The 19,572-nt window shown below is 35.6% G+C and overlaps 1 long non-coding RNA gene across 2 annotated transcripts; it reads left to right on the forward strand.

Moving 5' to 3' along the window:
- The first annotated feature begins 3,249 nt into the window (after positions 1-3,249).
- Positions 3,250-9,436, forward strand: LOC131336027 (uncharacterized). 2 transcript variants are annotated; one of them, XR_009202730.1, is made up of 6 exons: positions 3,250-3,620; positions 5,141-5,218; positions 5,339-5,385; positions 5,992-6,793; positions 7,205-7,333; positions 9,165-9,436. It is a non-coding gene; the product is annotated as an uncharacterized LOC131336027 (long non-coding RNA). The 2 variants fall into 2 exon arrangements; XR_009202731.1 differs by having other exon boundaries at positions 5,992-7,333.
- The last annotated feature ends 10,136 nt before the right edge of the window (positions 9,437-19,572 follow it).

Consider the following 19,572-nt stretch of genomic DNA (forward strand, 5'->3'; position numbering starts at 1 on the left):
TTCGATTCGATTATAACCACGGTTCATAAATTAATAATCAATAACCGAATCAAAATTATTGTTTTATATTTTTCAGAACAATAACTAGATCAAATCGGATGGTTTAGATCGCTTTATCTGTTAGGTCAGTTTTCTTGAATACCCCTAATTTAAAATTTCAACATGCTAAATTTGAAAATTGAGATTTTTTATTTTTTTCCCCAACCATTCAAACCTTTACAAAGATTACGACAAAGATGCTGAATCGAACCTAGCTCTTGGGTGCGGTAGCCCTTGTGTTTAACCGTTGCCCTAAGGTTCCGTTCAGTTGGCAAGAATATTGTACTGGAAAGTTCTTAAGAAAAGTCAAGTAAAGTGAAGTAAAGAAAAAAGAAATCTATTTTCTTGTGAGTGTTCATTTGATAAAAAAATTTTGTAGGAAAACTAAAGTTTAATGGTTCATTTGTCGGAAAAAGACACTTATGAAAAACTTTTTTATTTTCCATGGCTAAAAGTAACTTTGAGAACTAACACATACCGAAAAATGTATTCTATCTAATGCAAAGCCTTAACATGAAACTTAAAAAATGAAGCTTAAAAAATAAGTAGATGATAACTAAATAAACAAATGTTAAACAACTATCCTTGATTAGTTGACGATACAAAAACTCATTGATAAACTGATAATTAGTAAGTACAAAACAAAACTGAAGGCTAATGACAAGATAAATAAATACTTCAAAAAAAAATCAATTACTAATTTTTTCCACAACAATTATCTCAGAAAGCACCACAGTAGTCGAAATTGTTGTTACTCAAGTAAATCTCAAAGTGTCTTTCTAAGAACCTAATTCGTATTTTTTTGGTATTGGCGTCATTCGTTTTTTTTCTTACCCGCCAATTATTTGGGCCCCACAATGGAGAAAACTTTCCCGTGACGCAAAATCCTATGCTTTTGGCCGGATCACTTTTGCAAGAAAGTAAATCTTGCAGGAAAATTTAAGAACATGTTTCCCACTACTTTCCTGGCAACTAAACATTACAAAAGTTATGGGAAAGTTGATTTTTCCATCATTTCCTGTACTTTCCTGACAACTGAACGGGGCCTAAGGGAAGATTATTCTCAACAATCTATTGGGCCTTGCCTTAAGGCCAAGCTTACTTTTAACATTTTTGATAACTGAACACATTTTTAATAAATAATTCGATAAGTGTACATCGAGAGGAGCTCAAGCATGTGCATCATGGCTTGTACACCAATTCTGTTAGACACCCAAATCCTAGCGAAATCATGTGCAAAGGCTAGAACCAATAGAAAAAGGCAAAACACATCCAATAGGACCAATACATGATTGGATGAACTGATGAAGCAAGAAAAAACAGAGAAGGAAATTAAGGAAATGCGAAAAATACAAATTCACTCTTTTATTCTACGAACGGCATCCAACATTGCTTGAAGTCCTACGGTTTGTGGGTGTTGAGTGTTTGGTGTGGGCCAGAACGATTGCAAATGGGCTTGGCCCAATCAGGTTGCAATTGGAATGCTTAGTTGCCATTGGGGTGGTTTAGGTTTTGGTTCAAACATTGGGTACAGGCTCAGTTATTTTGGGTTTTTAGGTGCTAGGCTTAACCGAAAGGTGTTATAGGCTTGTCCCAATTGGTGTCATGGGTTTTGTCTCAATGGGTGTTTGGATTGGTTCCTTACCAATCGTAGGGTTTAGTGGGGTTTTTTTTCCTGGTATGGGCTCAACCTATTGGATTTAAATCCGTTTCTTCCGTGTGGTTTGGAGAAGAAGATCTTGGGGTCAAGCCGGTGTATCCAAACTCCAATTATGTCTGTACTTCATGTTATGAGTAAAAAAAAATTATTTTTGCCGATAAAAAAAAACCAGGTGCTTGAAATCCTCAATCGTGTATAACACATACGTTTAGATCGATCGATTGGGCAAGCCTCACATCAACTTGCAATTTGTAGGGTTTCATGGGACGTCTGATCTTGGATTATTGAACAGTTTTGGCGGCAATTACGCTACTAAATGTGCAAATCAACTAGCTAAAATGACCTGGAAATTGGTCCAAAATTTTCATACTAAGAATTTTCTGGACCGGGATTAATTTTTATGTTTCCTGGCCTAGTGCTTGGAACACAAATATACCCATAAATATTATACAAGGATCTAAAAGTTTATATGACAATTTTGGTGGGAAAATGATTTTGCCACACTCCCTTTTTGTTAACGCCTAACAAAAAAGGAGTGACAAAATCAACAGCCTTTTGGTCGTAAAGGTGCAAATTAAATGGTTAATTGGCTTGTAACTAAGTAAATAAGGATACCAAAACTTACATGAAATAGTTTTTGTATATTCCGGATGCGATTGTATATATGACTTTACTGAACATATGGTGGGAGGTATATATATAATAAGAGGTGATCACCATATAAATACCTTCATGTATTGACACTCGATAGGAATACGAAAAAGCATATATATTTAAATTTATATTTCACATAAATGATTCGATAATGCGAGGGATGTATGACCAAGGATGGAGCCAGGAAGCATCTAGTAGGAGCGGCCGCTACGGCAAGAATTTTAGAAAATGCAATTATTATATGTAAAAAAAAATTATCCCCAACTTATATAGACTCGCCACCATTAGATTTTTTTTTTCTTATTTTTTGCTATATACTAGTCCTAAATCCTCTATTTTTTTTTTCAAGAAAGAAGACCCAAAATTGTATTCCAAAACTAAATTCAATAGGCCAAAGTGAAATAATATAAAGGATGAGGTCTAATTAAGAAAAAAAAAAGAACTCCACACTTTAACCTAAAAAAATAAATTAACATAAAATAACTCAACCTAAAAAATTAAGCAAGTTAACCAAAATAGTTAGCACTGTGCACGACTCAGCAGTAGTGGATTTCTCGTTAGTGGACTTCTAGATTTTCAAATTTCCAATGCTAGCACTGTGCAGTAGTGAAATTCCGAAAATTAAAAAATCATCTATCGCTTGGCGTTTTGTGTGAGTTTCTCAAACTCCATTGAGAAAAGGTTAATCCTCTTCAATTTTTCAAAATTCAATTGAAGTTAGAGAAATTATTGAATGTTTTGAATCCCTCCACTACAACAAATACCACTTTTAATAGCATAATTCAATAGCATTCTTTTTAAAATGCTATTGTAAGGACCAACAATAGCATTCCTTAAACTACAGGACCAACAATAGCGTTTTAAAAACATGAAAGGAATTTATAGCGTTTTCATTAAACTCATTTACGGACAACAGCGCACGTTCAACCTAGCTAAATATTGGGCGAAAAACCTTGGCGCCTCACACGCTCTGAAATTTTCGAACCCGCCCCCGGATCGTCGGCGCGTCCTCATCATCTCTCTTGAGGCTTCCAAAAGAGTTCGATTCTCGACTGCTCTCCGAAGCCACCGCCGCTGCCGAGGTTTTCATCACCGACAGAGGGCTTGAAGACCAGGGATCGATGGACTGAGCAAATGTAGTCCATCGTTTTCTGTAATATTCGACGAAAAACCTTGGCGCTTCACAGATGCCTCTGAAATTTTCTCAGTCGTTGTGCAAACTAGTTTGGATGGATCTGCTGTGATTCTAGGGTTTTGTTTTTTTCAGGTTTGTCCATTTTTCTCGATCGTATCTCTCTGAATCGTTTTTCTCTACCCCTGTCTCTTCTTAATCGTTTTCTCTTTGTCGTTTTTCTCTATTTTTTCTAATAGCTAGCTATTAGGTACTCTTCAATCATTATTAATGACCAACCTTGATCGTTTTTATGCTCCCTCGCTCCCTACTCGGACAAGAATGAAGCCGTATTCGAAAAGCCCTAATCAAGGTTGATTCAGTAGTTTTCTTAATTCTTGGCCAAATACAAGGCTAGGGTTTTAATATTCATTCATTAGCATGTGATATCATTTTAGGTTTTGCACTTATTATGCACTAATATGGTAATAATAATCCTTGTCGGGGCTTAATGTTTCAATCATTAGCATGCATGATTCTAGGATTATGCACTTGTGTGGCCAAATACAAGAATGTTGCGCTTATAGGGAGGACGGAACCGGTGGTAATCGCATGGTGGCGGGACAGTGAATGATGGTGATAATTGGGGCTTTATGTTCTGTTTTCGATAAGTAATTGGGGCTTTACGTCTGTTGTGAGTTGTTCCTAGGAGTCAAAAGGTACATAATGTCAGTGCCCATTCAGTTCTTCCCGCAAGTGAGGAATACTTATAGGTCGTGAGGAATACTTATAGGTCAAGGTCAATTGCTTGAACTTGTCTGCATTTGTCTGTATATTTTCACCTTTTTGCCTTTGGTCATTGAGCTCTGAGCAGTATAAGCAAAATGATTGTGTATTGTTAAGGAATTCATATGATTAAAAGCTAAAAAATGAACTCAAAACTTGTTATGATTTTCACTTAACTATAAATTAAGTATTAGATATTAAAAGTGGAAAGGGAAGGGAAGGAAACGTTACCCGATTGTGTTTTCTGTCTTCTTTGTTAAACTGAAACATAATGCAGAATTAGTCAATCTAAATTGTTTAAGTTTTCAACAATTTTCTATGGCTTACCTGTCAATTCACATTCGTCTTTGTGTCCATGCTTCTTGATCGAGTAGAAGTTGTTATGTGACCCATTAGAGATTTTGTCCAGACTAGTTGGGTCTTCGCCAGCCTTTTACTCAACTTTTGACTTGGTTGGAGTGAAAATATTTGGGTATTAGCTCTAGTTTATATGAGGTAATTTAATACTAGGCAAATCCGAATTCAATAACTCCAAATTTATGCTTACAAGCTTAATTATTGGAAGAATGATAAATTTGAAAGCCATGAAGTAGCCGTGAAAATTTTGAGTTAAAAAATGTCTCCCTTGGGTTTGAGTGGCTGGGGTTTTAGGAATTTTTTAACTTGAGTTTAAAGTTGAGTCAAGACTTATATAAGTAAGGTCTTGAGATCCCCTTAAGTTAGGATTTTTGGAATGTGCATAGATGTTATCTTCTCTGGGATGAGTTATCGTAACTGTGTTTGCAGTAGTTTCGTTGGCTTCGGTAGTTCTGTTGATTTCATTTCATTTTGAAGTGCTTTGAGGCTTGGTTTTGCCTTTGTGTTGAATATTTATTACCTGCATTTTGTAGGTTTTCAGGTCTCAAGATTACAGTGATGTCCTGTACTGCCTTAAGCATCTATTCCAGGGAGGAAAAGAACCTCCAAAGGTCGTTTGACATAATTTACTTAAGAAACTTTCCTTGTTAAAGTATCAAATTTTACGTTTTCATGTAGCCTCATTTTCATGTGATATTGAACTGTACTGTCCTATGGATTCTCTGACTCAGGTGTTGGACGTACTTAGAGGAACCAAGCAAAAGAGACACCATGATGGGTAAATCCATGAACAATGGAATATCTATATGTTCTTTTAAGTTTATTGATCATCAGATATCCATGCGAACCTTGTGCTTCACTTTTATTATTCAGAAAAGATGGGACCACTAGAGTTGCCATGTAGTATAAATTTTACGTTGTCAGCATTGATGTGCTTATGAGACATACAAATTGTGTTGGTGTCAACAATGATAGACCATTTCCTAGGATATTTTCTCTGTTAGATACACAAAATACTTTGTTGTGGGGGCTGCAAATTTCTGTTTTTCCAGTTTGGATATGTTGTTTCAGGTGGTGCTTGTTTCTTTGATGTTGTCTTTTGTTATTTGGGATGCGTTTCGTAGAGTGTTATTTTTCTCCCATTGGACTGCTCTTTTTACATACGGTTTGCAAAGTTCTAGTTTTATTTTCTCATTCTCTTGAGCTATGATCAAGTCGGATTAATGTTCGTGCTACATGAGGCTTTGCTTTTACAGATTCTAGTGTTGAAGAAGAGTATAACATTTTTGTGTAGAATCTGAACTATTTGACGATGGACACAAAAAAATAAAAAACACTCTCGTTAGTAGCCTAACTATACCTTTTCGTTTGTACACATATGTAGAATCTGAACGAATTGACGGTCTGTGGGAAGAGATACGGGAAGGCTTAGAGAGTGTTGAGAAGGACATGGGTGCATTCCTTGGTGACCCTTCCAAGCCTCTTCTCCTTTCTGTTCGATCTGGTGCTGCAGTAAGTTCCTTTTCTGTTCAATGGTGCATCAAAGGTACAAAGCAAGACGAAATATTTCAGTCAATTCTGACGGGTTTCTTTTTTCCATCATGGCTCAAAGCAAGATGAAATAATCTTCACATCTTACAGTAGATAAGAAACTTGTTATATCTACAATGACTTAATTTTTTGCTATAATCACTCAGAAAGTACTCAACTTGAGCCAATGGAAGATGAAAGTATGAGACCATTACTATAGAAGTGTAACTACCTTTGGCTTATTTCTTTTTTTGGTTCAATGCATATAGTACCTCTGTTTCCATTCTATCGCCTATACCTCAGGCTACACTGCATATACCGGAAGTTTGTCATGGTTATTGCAGTGCTTAATCATTCGGCTGGAATGTCAGGGTTTTGTTAACTCCGATTGGGAAGGCATCGACAGGCTTACCACTCCATGTCAATTTCTGATTTGAATGAACACCTAAATTTATGTGTAACAGTGTAGTCCCCATAATTACTCGTTGTTGCATTTTTTTAGTTTATGAGTCTAATCACGGGAACACCATAGTGGCTGGCTTGATTCGTGGTCCATGTGTAGTCCTTCCTCCAAGCAAGTTTAATGAAGAAAGTGAGAGGAGATCCCGCTTGGGGCTAGGGGCAAATGATGGATTACAGCCACTTTTCCAGTACAAGTATGTTTAATTGTTTCTCACATCTATTCCTTGTCTTCTATTGCTGCCTGCAAGTTGCTTCTCTATAAAAGTTGGATGGCTTCAAGAAACCTCTTGTCAATGTTCATGGGTTTATTGTCTCATTGCTTTACTTTACTTTCTGTAGTGATTTTATTTGCTTCAATGGGGTATCTTCAGTGCTCATAATGAAGCATCACAATTCTGAAGCTATTCATGCTTCAGAGTATGAATCATTGAATCTAGATGCCAATAATGTGACATGAACCACCTGTTTTCATGATTCACTATTTCCGCTGCGTATATGACAATATTTCTTATGTTAAAGCTTCTTTTTTTCCATGCTTTCAGTCTAGTGGAGATGAATTATCGGATTGTGGGTGTAATTTATTGGAGAACGATCTTATTTTGCAGATGGTTTTTTGATGAATCAAAAGGCGTATTCAGAGATGTGTCGAGTTAGTTGCAGTCAAGAGTAATTTTTTTGTGCTAGTCTTATTCAGGGCTCTAGTGCACAAAGTTGATGGATCTTCTTCTGATCAGGTAGCACTTATATGTCAAGTTACCTTCTCTATTAGGGCCCTGTCTTCTAGCATGCTTTTGGGCTGTATGGCTAAATTAAGGGTTGATTATATTTGATTTAGTCAAATCAGTGAGTATGTTCATTGGCAATGCTATATTAGTCTCTTGTTTGCACGGTTTTACAACTGATCTAGTTCACCTGAATCCTCTATTTTGCGGAGTCCACAATCAAAGGGGCAGTTGGTCCTATATTTCCTATAAGGTTGACAATATTAGAACTATTTTAAACTAATTCAATTCAGATAAATCATGCTTGTATAATACTATGTTTTTAGACCTTTCCAATGAACATGAGAATGTGAGGTCAAGGTTTAGGCAATCACATGGCACAAATATTACGGGAGGTAGGGTCTATGTCACTCTGTACCCAGTTAACCCCTCCAACACCCCATTTTGGTTGTATCGAATTTGAAAGTATTTATAACCCCAATAGTTTTACGGGTAATCTCCCAAGCTTTTGTAGTAAATCTCTAGCTGTAATGTAAGTGAAGTGGACTCTTGTATGCTTGAAGCTTTGAGCAGAATTGTGATAGATGAGAGTTTGCACATCTTTTTGAAGCTCAGATTTTTATGATTAAGATTGGTATCTCTCTCTGTTTGGGTACTAGTGCAAAACTTTTTGATTTCCAAGTGTTGAACCATCTAACATAAGTATACTTCTCCTAATGTGAAGAATTAATTCTGCATTGAGCTACCAAGCTTAAAATTTGCACATATTTTTTTGGTCTGATGGCAGAATCAGCACTCAAAGTCTTGTGTCCAAGGTTAGTCAAGCTTAGCTTCATGCTTGATTGATACTCAAAGCCTTTTTTTTTTCCATTATTATTTCTGTTTAAAACACAGTAATATCTAAGCCACGAAAACAAAGGTAAAACACAGTTAAGCTACTAATTTGGCAAACAGAACCATGTTCAAAGAATACTTCACATACATCATCTGATACAGTAGGGAGAATCTGGTCTTCTCAATCAGGGTGCTTCTATTGATTGCAAGTTTTGATTCCCAATCACCTTTCTTTCCCTTGTTCTTTCAGCGTCTTTCTCTACCATATATTTTTCTGGTTCTTGCTAGTTCATTAAACACAACAAATTATACTTTTGATAGCTTTGAATTATGAGTGGTTTAGTGGAGATTCCTATGAATGCTCTACTATTATTATACCTAGCTATTATCCCTTTTCTTTATTTTGTCATAAGTTCATCCACTTTCTATTTTTTTGCTAAATCTTAATTGATAAGAAAATTCCTTGATAAATTGGTAGTTCAAATGCAACTTAGAGGGTACTGGTGTAATGTGGATCTGAACATTGATGATAGTGAATGACTATATCCCAATAGGTTAATGTGAACTGTGCTAGCCCGCTGTGCGTATGTCGACACGCGCACACAACTCTAACCCATTTGGTTAATGGGAATGATTAGTGATACCGGTGTCATTTATCTTTTGCAAGAGCACTATGCTCATTGTTTGCCACCATTGATCAATAATGTATGTGTTTGAATAGCTAAGTGGCTCGGCTGGTAGTTATATGCGTGTGGTTGAAGTTCCAGCTTTTTACATAGTTTTCTCACATGAATAGTTATGTTCCACAATCGCGCACGGATTGGTATATGTCGTTTGCCAATTGGTCATGGTATGGCTGCTTCTGAGATTGTTTTTGGTTTTTGCTGACAATTATCCATCATATTCTTCTTTTTCTAATTGCAAACATTATCTTGCTTTAAAGTTGTTTTTCTCGTTAATAATTTTTACTATATCTATTGGGTTACTTTAAATAGTTATATATTTACAGGTATGTGTTCGCCGTTGGGAGCAAAAGGGCATAAACTCTGCAAAAAAGTAAGCTTCAAATAAAGAACATCTCCGTGCGCGAAGAATTGGGGTACTTGAATGAGATGGCTGCCTAGTTTAGGATTACATTTTCTGGAAAGAGAGATTACATCAGTGTTTTTTTTATGAGTGTAATTAGTCTGACTCTTAAATGTAGTTTGTGCTGGAAAATTATTCTTCAAGCTATTGTAATGAATCTTCGGTTGAATTATTTATCTTACATTGAAATTGTATCGCGTTTGGATGTAGTTTGGTGGTGAATGGAATGCAGATTTTTGTATGAAAATGCTAGTATATTGCCATTTGTAATATTTAAAAAAAGAAGCTAAAATTGGCTAAGATAACGTTCAGAAAACACTACTGTTGACCTTTAATAGCATTCATTGCATGCTGTAAAAAGAAATAAGATAACAGGCAAAAAACGCTATCAAAGGTACAAAAAACAATAGCGGGCAATATACGCTATAGAAAGTTCTTTAATAGTGGGCAATGAACGCTATAGAAAGTTTTTAATAGCGAGCAATGAACGCTATAGAAAGTTAAGACTTTTAATAGCATGGGCTAATAAGGCGTTCTCCGGAACGCTATCTATCACCTACTATAGCGTTTTTTGCATGCTATTAAAAGCGTTTTTTGTTGTAGTGCTCATTGAGTTTGTATTGAGTAATAGATGGTATTTGCACTATATGATAGAAATATAGCAATTTATTGATTTGCATAAACTAATGTGGTAAGTAATCATGGTCAAGAAAATAATTGACTCGTTCTTTAAGAAAAGAAGTGTTGTACACATATTGCAATGCATCTTTTTATTTTTTTCAGTATACATTTCGCCACTGCTAGGGTAAAATCCTGGTTCCGTCTTTTAATATGACATAGTGCGTATACGTACACACACACACATATATATACTAATACTAATTGTCTAAAAAGTTGTTAAATTGGTGTCATATAGAGTGATGATCATATAGCGTACGTAAAATAATGCGCTCAGCCTCATGTTATTCTAAATGCATTCACAATCATCATTTCTTGAGAATTATGGCTCTTAAGTACTATAATAACAACAATAAAAATCTTAAGCTTTCCTATTAAGATTGATATCCAAACTTGTAAGAAGTTTTTGGTCACACCGGTCTTTTTTGTTCTTGTCTTAATTCTAGATGAGGTTTGGACGAAATTACTCCTTTTGCTTCTTCTTCTTCTTCTTCTTCTTCTTTTTTTTTTTTGTCTTCTTTCAAAAAATGTTGATTTTGGGATAACTTCTTTTTTACCTTTTTGATTGATCTTGACAAGAGAAATATAAAACCTAAAAAGATCACAATTGAAAGTTTTAATGAAAAAATCACTAAATTAAAGACAATGAAAATTGAACAAAAACATTTTTTTTTTTTTGGTTATTCATCTTTTCTTCTTCTTTTTTTTTTTTTTTTTCTAGTTTCTTCTGTCAAGACGAGTTTAAAAGGTCAATTATTTTGACCAAAACTGAAAAAATATAAGTTAATTTGATCAAAATCCATGGTTTCTCAATCCGACAAGCTAGGGTGAATAGAAGAATAAAAATATTTTCCGAAGGCAAGTATAACAGAGTACATATCTTCTTGCTAATTAATAGTCACATTTAAGGATAAGTTCCCAATGCCATCACTTAAGACAATGGAAACTGAACGAAAACCTTTTTTTGATTATTTCATCTTTTCTGAAATTTTTTCGAAGAATTTTTTTTTGGTCAACATTGTTTACATCAGCGGAGGTCAAAGGCTATTCATATCTCTGGCCCCCAAAGCCCGGCCCCCCATGGGATTCGAATCCTGGTCACCACTGGGAGGAGATAGATAAGCAACCAACTTCACTATAAGTGGTTCTCTGAATTTTTTTCAAGTTTGCCACTTGTGTTTTTTTTATTACCGATACCGCAACGACCATAATTTACCAGGATGGCCCCTGTCGACCAATAATGTTACGGTATCACCGATACATATGCTGTTATCCTTCACACCGCAATGTCGTTCATAACAGTCTTCCGTACGTATTGATACCGGCCGATAACCGTTAATATTTCAAACCATGCCCATAAGGACTAGCTAATTTCTCACTACCAATGAAGCAATCTTTGTGTGAGGACCATCTGAATCCCCTTTCGCTGTCGAGTAGCAGTGGCACGAGCAGCAAGCAGCTTCCGTTTGGAGGTGGGGGAAAGAAAGAGTGTGATGGTCTAGTAACTTCTTTAATGGGAAAAAAAAATAGAGGACCACTTTATTTCATTGAGATATTTGCAGTGGTTAATCATCATATATCTGAGGTCGGGGGAAGAAAGAATATATTCCTTGCAACACAGAGATATATATTCTCTCTCTCTAGTAACATCTTAAACCATTTGTCTGTCACCTCCAAAATTAAACCCCATGTAACTTTCTAATGCGCCTCGTAATTCCATGGGTTTTGCCATTTGCGGGAGCAGAATTTGTACTCAACAGGGTTCGAATTATTTTTATTTTTACATTAATAAAAAAAATTGCATATAATATAAATATTGCTACTTAGTATTTCTTAGAAGAAGACGAGATCATGTACATATGCACAATCGTATTTATTTCCATAATCACGATCGAAAAATGGTTGATAACTTGAAATTTAAGGGGGTCTTTTTTTAAACATATTTAGAAATTTTTTCAACTTTCTTTTTCGCTCAAGAAACTTGCAGGGGCTAATCCTATAGAACTTTTCTAAATTAACTTCAAAATATAATATCGGTAGTGGGATAATTGGGAGGTGTGCGAGGACCCGGGTCCCCGCTTACACCCCTCGGTCCGCCACTGGATTTTGCATAACAATGCTACAACTACACATAAACACACAAATACTTACACACACTCACAAAAGGGGTGCGTGTATGTGTGTAGTGTATGACTGGGGTCCACTCCTATTGTGAGTGAACGTGTGTGTAAGTGTTTGTGTGTTGTTGTAAAATCATTGGGGTTTTGCCATTCCTTTAAAGAGATTCACCCTTATCTCAGCTACTTATTTTTTTTCGTTCCTATTATGTGCCCCCCCCCCCCCTCAGATATCTCTCTCTCTCTCTCTCTGTTTTGTTCCCATTTTAGAATTAGCTTGTGATAGTTGCCAATACGTTTACAGTAATGGATGTTTACTTTGTTGACGTTAAGTCCGTACTAGCGAATTACCCACACCTATAACACTATCAAAGATGACGGATGATCCAAACCAATAAATCCCATATTGCATTTATGGGATTCGAATACAATTGTAATCCATAGAGCGCATTGAGATTTTATTCATCGTGGATCACATCTCTTTAACTTTTATTTCTCTTGAAAAGAAGAAGATGAAATTACACATATAGTAATTGCAAGTAATGGTCTAGCTCTGGTCCCTGGACTCTCATATATTTTCATAAACACTAAGAAGATTTTTCACTGCCATGTCCGTGATCCCGTACTTTTAAAATTCTAGTGTCCTGTGTCCCCCGCAATGTTTGTGTACCTCTTTTTAAAAAAATTTTGTATCTTGTGTCTGTGTTACATAGACAAAAATGAGAATTAGTACTTAGTGTCACTTGCTAGGACACTCTTTACGGCCCTTCCTAGCCGGTTAATATCCGTTTGATGTAGCAACCACATGAAATGCTTCAGAAAATTCTCTTCTAATCAAGATTTGCCTCTTAAAATGAGGTCCTTTGGAACAGAGATTTTTAGAACATCAAACATATTTTTAGAAAGTCTTGAACTCAAATCACAACAGAGAAAACACCTTGAATCCTAAGCACATTCAATTTTCCTATGAAATGGATAAGCACATTCCAATTGTTAACAGTGATTTTGCTTTGAAATGGACTAGGCTTATCGTACATGTCTACCGCAAGCGGGTGGGCCTATTCTGGTCCCACAAATATACAAACAAAAATACTCGTAAATTTCAAAATAATTTTTCATGGAGCTCTATAAAAAAATCAGCTCCAACGGAAATCAGCAAGTATTTTTTCTGGATTCATATGGTGAAATTGCTCAATTTCACCCTTACGAATCGAAATTTTTTTTTTTTACTGATATCTGTTGGAGCTGATTTTTTACAGACCCATAAAAAATTATTTTAAACTTATTGGATATTTTTACGTATTTCTTAGAGATCCGGAGTGGGCCCCACACGCTCGGTAGACATGTGCAGTGACTACATTCTAATTGACTACGTTATTGACTCCCGTTTACACGCCTATAAATACAACCTCTTGAGTTAGCTGTTGGGATCAGAGGGTATTCTCGGTTTGCCTTCTCCCTCCCCCATTAATTATATCTTTTGGCTCTACCATTTCTCTGCTCTAAACTCAAAAACTGATCATCAGAAATGTTGCTCTTGCTTCTTCTCCTTGCATTTCCTTCTCTGACTCTCTGTAGAGTCCGCCACCTCACCTTCTCCCCACCCACACTCTCCTCACCACCGGACACTATGTTCTTGCCACCACCCACTCTCACTTCACCACTAGACACTCCCTCCATACCACCACCACAGTCTTTGTTGCCGCCGTTTCCAGCCGTGCCAGTGACCAGTACTTGTCCACCGCCGCCCCCCATTCCCTACTGTTGCGTTTTGGCTGCACCGCCACCTCCGGGGAGCTCACCGTCCATGCTACATAGCCTGTTGGTGAGTACCTTCGGTCGGATTTGCACCGGGGTGATCATTTCGGGGGCCATCTACGTTGTGTATCTGGCCTTTTGCCGACGGCGCCGTGATCCAGTGCCTCGTCAGTCCCGAGGTCCCAGAGACCCGCCGACGTCCCACCCTCACTCCGTGTCCGGCTCCGAAGCCGAGACACCGGGCCAGTCACCTCTGCCGATACCACCGCATTACCCCTTCGACATTGGTATTGATCCTGGTTGGGGAGATTTCATCCCCGGTGTTGGGTTTTGATCAGGTAATTAAATAGTCATCTATTTTTCATGTTAACAATAAACTTAATTTTGTTCTCTGACTTTGGGTTTTTCTTTTTCTTTTTTTTCTTTTTTCCATTTTCCGCAGGAGTTGGTCGTCCACGTAATTAGAAGGAGGGAGGGAGAGAGATGTAGATAGTGGGTATGTTATGTTAATTACATGCATGGAAGTAGATTACTTAATTATAAGTACTTAATTCTCCTATATATTTGGAATGGAACGAGTGGGGTAATTACATAATAGTATGCTTAAGAAAGTGGCTGTGATTGTATATATGGAATTAAAAGTGACATTGACCTTAGTATTTTACTACTGATCTCTTCGTTTTTTTCCGGCACTCTGTTGATATTAATTAAGAAGAAAGCTCTCAATTGATTTATCTTTTTTATTTATGAATTACGTCGAGAGCCCTATTTGGAAATTTTAATATGAATTGGGCCCTGATAATTTATAGCCTACTTGGTCTGAACATCTGTGACGTTAAGGCAAAATATGAACATAGGTATCGAAGGGAGAAGATGGAAGGAGAGAATAGCCTACTCAACATCCGTGACGTTAAGGCAAAATATGAACATAAGTATCAAAGGGAGAAGATGGAAGGAGAGAACGTACACGATAAGTGACTTCTCAATCCGTGTAGAAATTCATAACATTCCTATTCATTAATTCATAACTTATAGCCCTGGGGAGAGACCATATTATAAATTATTATTCATAAAATGTTCAATCTACGGTTTGCTAGGAATTTAGGAAACTAAGAAGACAAATTTTTCTTTTTCCCAAATGGTTGGCCTGCGTTTAGAATGTAATTATGAAAAGATTTATTGACAAAAAGAAAGTATTTTTTTTAAACAAAAAGAAAAGTAATTATGATACACAAAATTACTATAATTATCTACTTCACTTTATTACTCACTTACCTTGTGAACCGATATTTAAAGGAAATTTTCAGTTTGAAGACGACATATAACCACGTCCAGTCAAACACTAGGGAGGAATACTCTGGTTCAACTTTAGGGATGGGCACATAATGTGTGAGTGCGAGCGCGAGCGGGTGAGCAACCATGAAGGAAACTTCCGAAAATATCTTAAACTATTAAAATTTACGAGAATGAAGATTGAGGGTAGGATTGAGAGCGGGAGCGACGGGTTTGTTGAAGGATTACGTGAGTTAAGGGATGACAATCTTACCCAAACCAAACCGCACCGATCGGAGCAGTTCTTATTGATTAACAGGGTTCATTTTTTTATATATTTTTAAATGAAAACATCGGTGGGATGCTGTTCGAGTTCAATTCCATATAATACCGCACCCGAAACCCAAACGCAAAGCCAAATCGTAAAGTATGTATGAATATACATAAAGTTCCAATTACTTATAGATCTCAATGAACTCTTTTAAAATATTTTTAAAATCACCTAAAAAATTATAAATTGCAAAATATAATCAATTGAAAAGTGTCTCGGACTCCCAAAAACAACTAAAGAATGAGGACGAATGGAGTAAATAAATAGTTCAGATTCACTTTGATATAATTCGAGACATTTGGGGGTTAACTTTCGGGTTACCTTTGCTCGGGTTATTAGTTAAGATTACTTTGCCAGGAATTGCATATGGACCTATGGAATTAGAATAGAAAATCGCCTCAACTTAACTATGGAAAAACTAATAAATAAATCGATGGAGTGGGTACGCGAGCGTGAAAGTGCCTATAAAACATATCTCAAATTAATAAAATCAGCGAGAACAAAGATTAAGAGCGCGGATGGACGCTGTGCAAAATTGAAAGCAGCAGCGCAGTTTACTTTGAACGAGGACATTGTGACTAAAGAGTCCGGCTGGATTGTCCGGCTGGATAGAGCAGCCTCATCTTGGAGTGTACTTTCCTTTGTCATCATGAAATGTGTGTACCCAATTTCACATCTTTATGATCATTTTTTTTTCTTTTTCTTTTTTTCTCGGATATGATCACCGTTACTGTGAGAACAAATGTAATTTTCTTGTATATTATTTGGCGAGGAAGCGCTCCAATTGAACTTGGCAGGATAGTTATGGCTTAAGACTCTTAAATTTGAAAATTTTATCCTTATTTGAATTTTGTTCGCATTTGTTAGTTTTACGTTAAATTTTTGTGGAATATTGATTCGTCTCAACGAGAGAAATTGAAAAAATAAATTTTTTTACTTTTATCCAAGTATTTTGAAAAATAATCACTTTTTAGCACAAAAATGTTATTTTTATTTTTGCGCTAAAAAATGGTTATTTCTCAAAATACTTGGGTAAAAATGTCAAAATTTTACTTTTCCAATTCCTCTCCTCGAGACGAATCAATAATCTAAAAACATTTGGCGCAAAACTAACAAATGCAAAAAAAATTCAAATAAAGACAATTTTCAGATTTAAGTTAATTCCAAAAGAATGGAGCCTTAAGTCCATACATTCTATAAAAAATTGGTGGGAGGTCCACTATAACATGTTTGTAACCTACTAAATCCACTTCTAAATTTCATAACCCATCTAGTCCACTAATATAGTTATATAACCTAATAACTCCAATTTACTTTAAAAGAGATATTTTTCAAGACCAAAAAACCCTCCTATATAACATATAGAGAGAAACCCTAGATCACAAAACAGATCTGAGCCTCCTCTCTCCCCCCCTCTCTCTCTCCACCCCTCCCCTGGTGAACTGTCCGCCGGGGAAAAGAATAAGGACGAGGACGCAAGCCTCGAGAGCATCAGTCGAGAGTATCACAGACCCAATGGAGTTGGCTATGATCAAATCCTCTGGGTGGAGGAACTCAACTTATCTGTGGAACAATTGAATTTAATATTCAAATTTCCAAAATCGGAATCTCAGAGGGAGACTTTGGTTTACCCAACAAAGCCCAGTGGAGCAATTATCAGACCCCAGTGGAGCAGTTCTGTTGATTGTCAGAACCCCGGTGGAGCAATCATCAGATTTGAAAGTTTTTGAATAAATACATAAGATTATATGTGTGCTTTTCCTAGGATTAGAGATCTGAATTTTTTTGAATAAATATATAAGGTTATATTTGTGTTTTTCATCAATCATTTATTAATTTGGTCCGCGCAGCGGCCTCTCCGACTTGTTTCTGATATACTTAGAGTTTTTTGAATAAATATATAAGGTTATATGTGTATTTTTTCTGGAGCTAGACATATAAGATTGGAACAGGTTGTATTTTTTGAAAAAATATGTAAGGTTATATGTGTGTTTTTCGTGTCACACAAAAAATATATTTTTTTGTGTTTTTGTTGTTATTTAATGTCATCAACATTCAACTTGGGATTCAAGGCGCGACTGAAAATGAGGATAATGGTGGCATGATATGTGAACATATAATTTAATTTTTAAGATATATAATATTGTTGAAAAGATATGATATTGTTTTGAGAACATATAATTTTATATGTCATGTTTTGTGAGACTTAGAGCTACAGAAGCTCAGATATAATATTATATATTCTATTTTTTATGAGATTTAGAACTACAGAAGCTCATATATAATGTTATATGTTCTGTTCTATTTTTTTGTGAGATTCATAGTTGCAGAAACTCAAATATAATGTTATATGTTCTGGTTTTTTTTTTTTTTTGCGATATTTAAATATTAAAAAACTCACATATAATGTTATATATTTTGTATGGATGAACATATAACGTTAAAGACTAAAAACAAGAAAAATCAAAAAGAAATATTGCATGTTATAAATTTTTTACCACACACATAATATTGTATGCTAGGAAATTTTTATCACTCATATAACGTTAAAAAATCAATACAAGAAAAATAGGAAAAAGCAAAAAGAGAAATTTGTCACATATATAACGTTAAATGTTAAGTGTAGTGGGTTCAATAAAAAAAATCGAGAAAAATGAAAAAATACGTTTTTTGTTACACATATAACGTTATATGTGGCGTGATGGTGGCGGCGGCAGCGACAACGGTGGTGGCAGCGGGGCAGTGGTGGCGGCAGCGGAGGCTTGATTGCAACAAAAACTAAAAAAAATAGAAAAAATATATTTTCGTGTTAGCCAAACAAAGCCCTTGTTTCTTAGGTGGGATATTTTTGTCATTGAAATTATTAGTGGACTTAATGGGTTATGAAACTTAGAAGTGGACTAGATGGGTTTGGAAAGTGCTATAGTGGACTTATGAAAAATTCTCCCTACATTCTAGCTAGGTTGGGTAGATTCCCAAATTGATCGAGGGTCGCTAGACTCGCTACACTGGTTCAATCTTGCCCATCCTGAGCAGAAAAAAAAAAAAGAAAAAGACCTCGCTACTGTTCTAAGATGCTCCCAGAATTGCAGACTCTTTATGTACATGAAATTGTAATCCCCATTCCGGCCGTATTAGAAATTACCAATTTTAACTTCATTTCTTTGCTTACAAATCGAAATATGTGTTTTGGCTTAATAAAGCAATTTTAACATTAGAAGGATTTTTTTTTTTTTGTATTTATTCAAAAAAATTCTCCTTTGTTAGTATTACGTCAATTTTCTTTGAATTATTTGTTCGTCTTCAACTTTCAAGAGTAATCTAAAAAGTAAAAAAAAGAAATTATGATCAAATCTTAAAAATTTTCACTTAAGACAAATAATTCAAAACCAAATAGAATTTTCGGATTATTTTTCTCTTTTATGTAAAAAATTTAGTTTGCTTCATTTTTTTTTCTTTGGTATTATTCGCAAAAAAATTGACTCAAAACTAACTAGGTGAAATTTTTTTGATGAAGACAAAAAAAAAAATTATCCTTTAGAATTAGTAACAGGTGTTTTGGCTTAACACTTTTTAAAAATAATTTTTGTCTCTTCATTTAAAAAAACTGTTTAAGAGGTATGCGGTCTTCAAAATTAACTAGAGTTAAAAACTGCTTATAAAATAAAACTGGAGTTAAAAAACTAAACTACAGGTCCAAGTATAAGTTTTTAAAGTCATCCAAGGCGTTGGTTTTAGGAGGACGCTGATGTGTCTTCCGTGGACAGGATATCCGGAAACGCCAGTTTGTTCGGTTGTCCGTAGTACCAACATTTTAGAGATTGACTTAAAATGATTGACTTGTTCACGGAGTAGCCGTGAATAAGCCATTGACGGAGCTGAACTATTTTAGTTGTATGTGTCGGCATTGGACAGTTTGAATTTAAATAAAATTTATCCGAGAAAGATTCTCCAAAAAGTTTCCCTTGAATTTAAACCATCCAATACCAAAATGAATCGCTGTGATACACTTTTTAAAAACTATTCACGGAAATAGCAGTAGTAAAGTTTTCCTCAACATTTTCTCCTCTCACCAGAGAAATGATGTCAGTCTATTGAAGGTGGAGAGAGGCTGAGAGGGTGAGGATCCACTCAATCCTGACCCATATTGTGAACTCCCTTCTTGGAGGGTCTCA

Source organism: Rhododendron vialii, chromosome 1a (genome assembly GCF_030253575.1).
Source record: "Rhododendron vialii isolate Sample 1 chromosome 1a, ASM3025357v1".
Taxonomy (NCBI): Eukaryota; Viridiplantae; Streptophyta; class Magnoliopsida; order Ericales; family Ericaceae; genus Rhododendron; species Rhododendron vialii.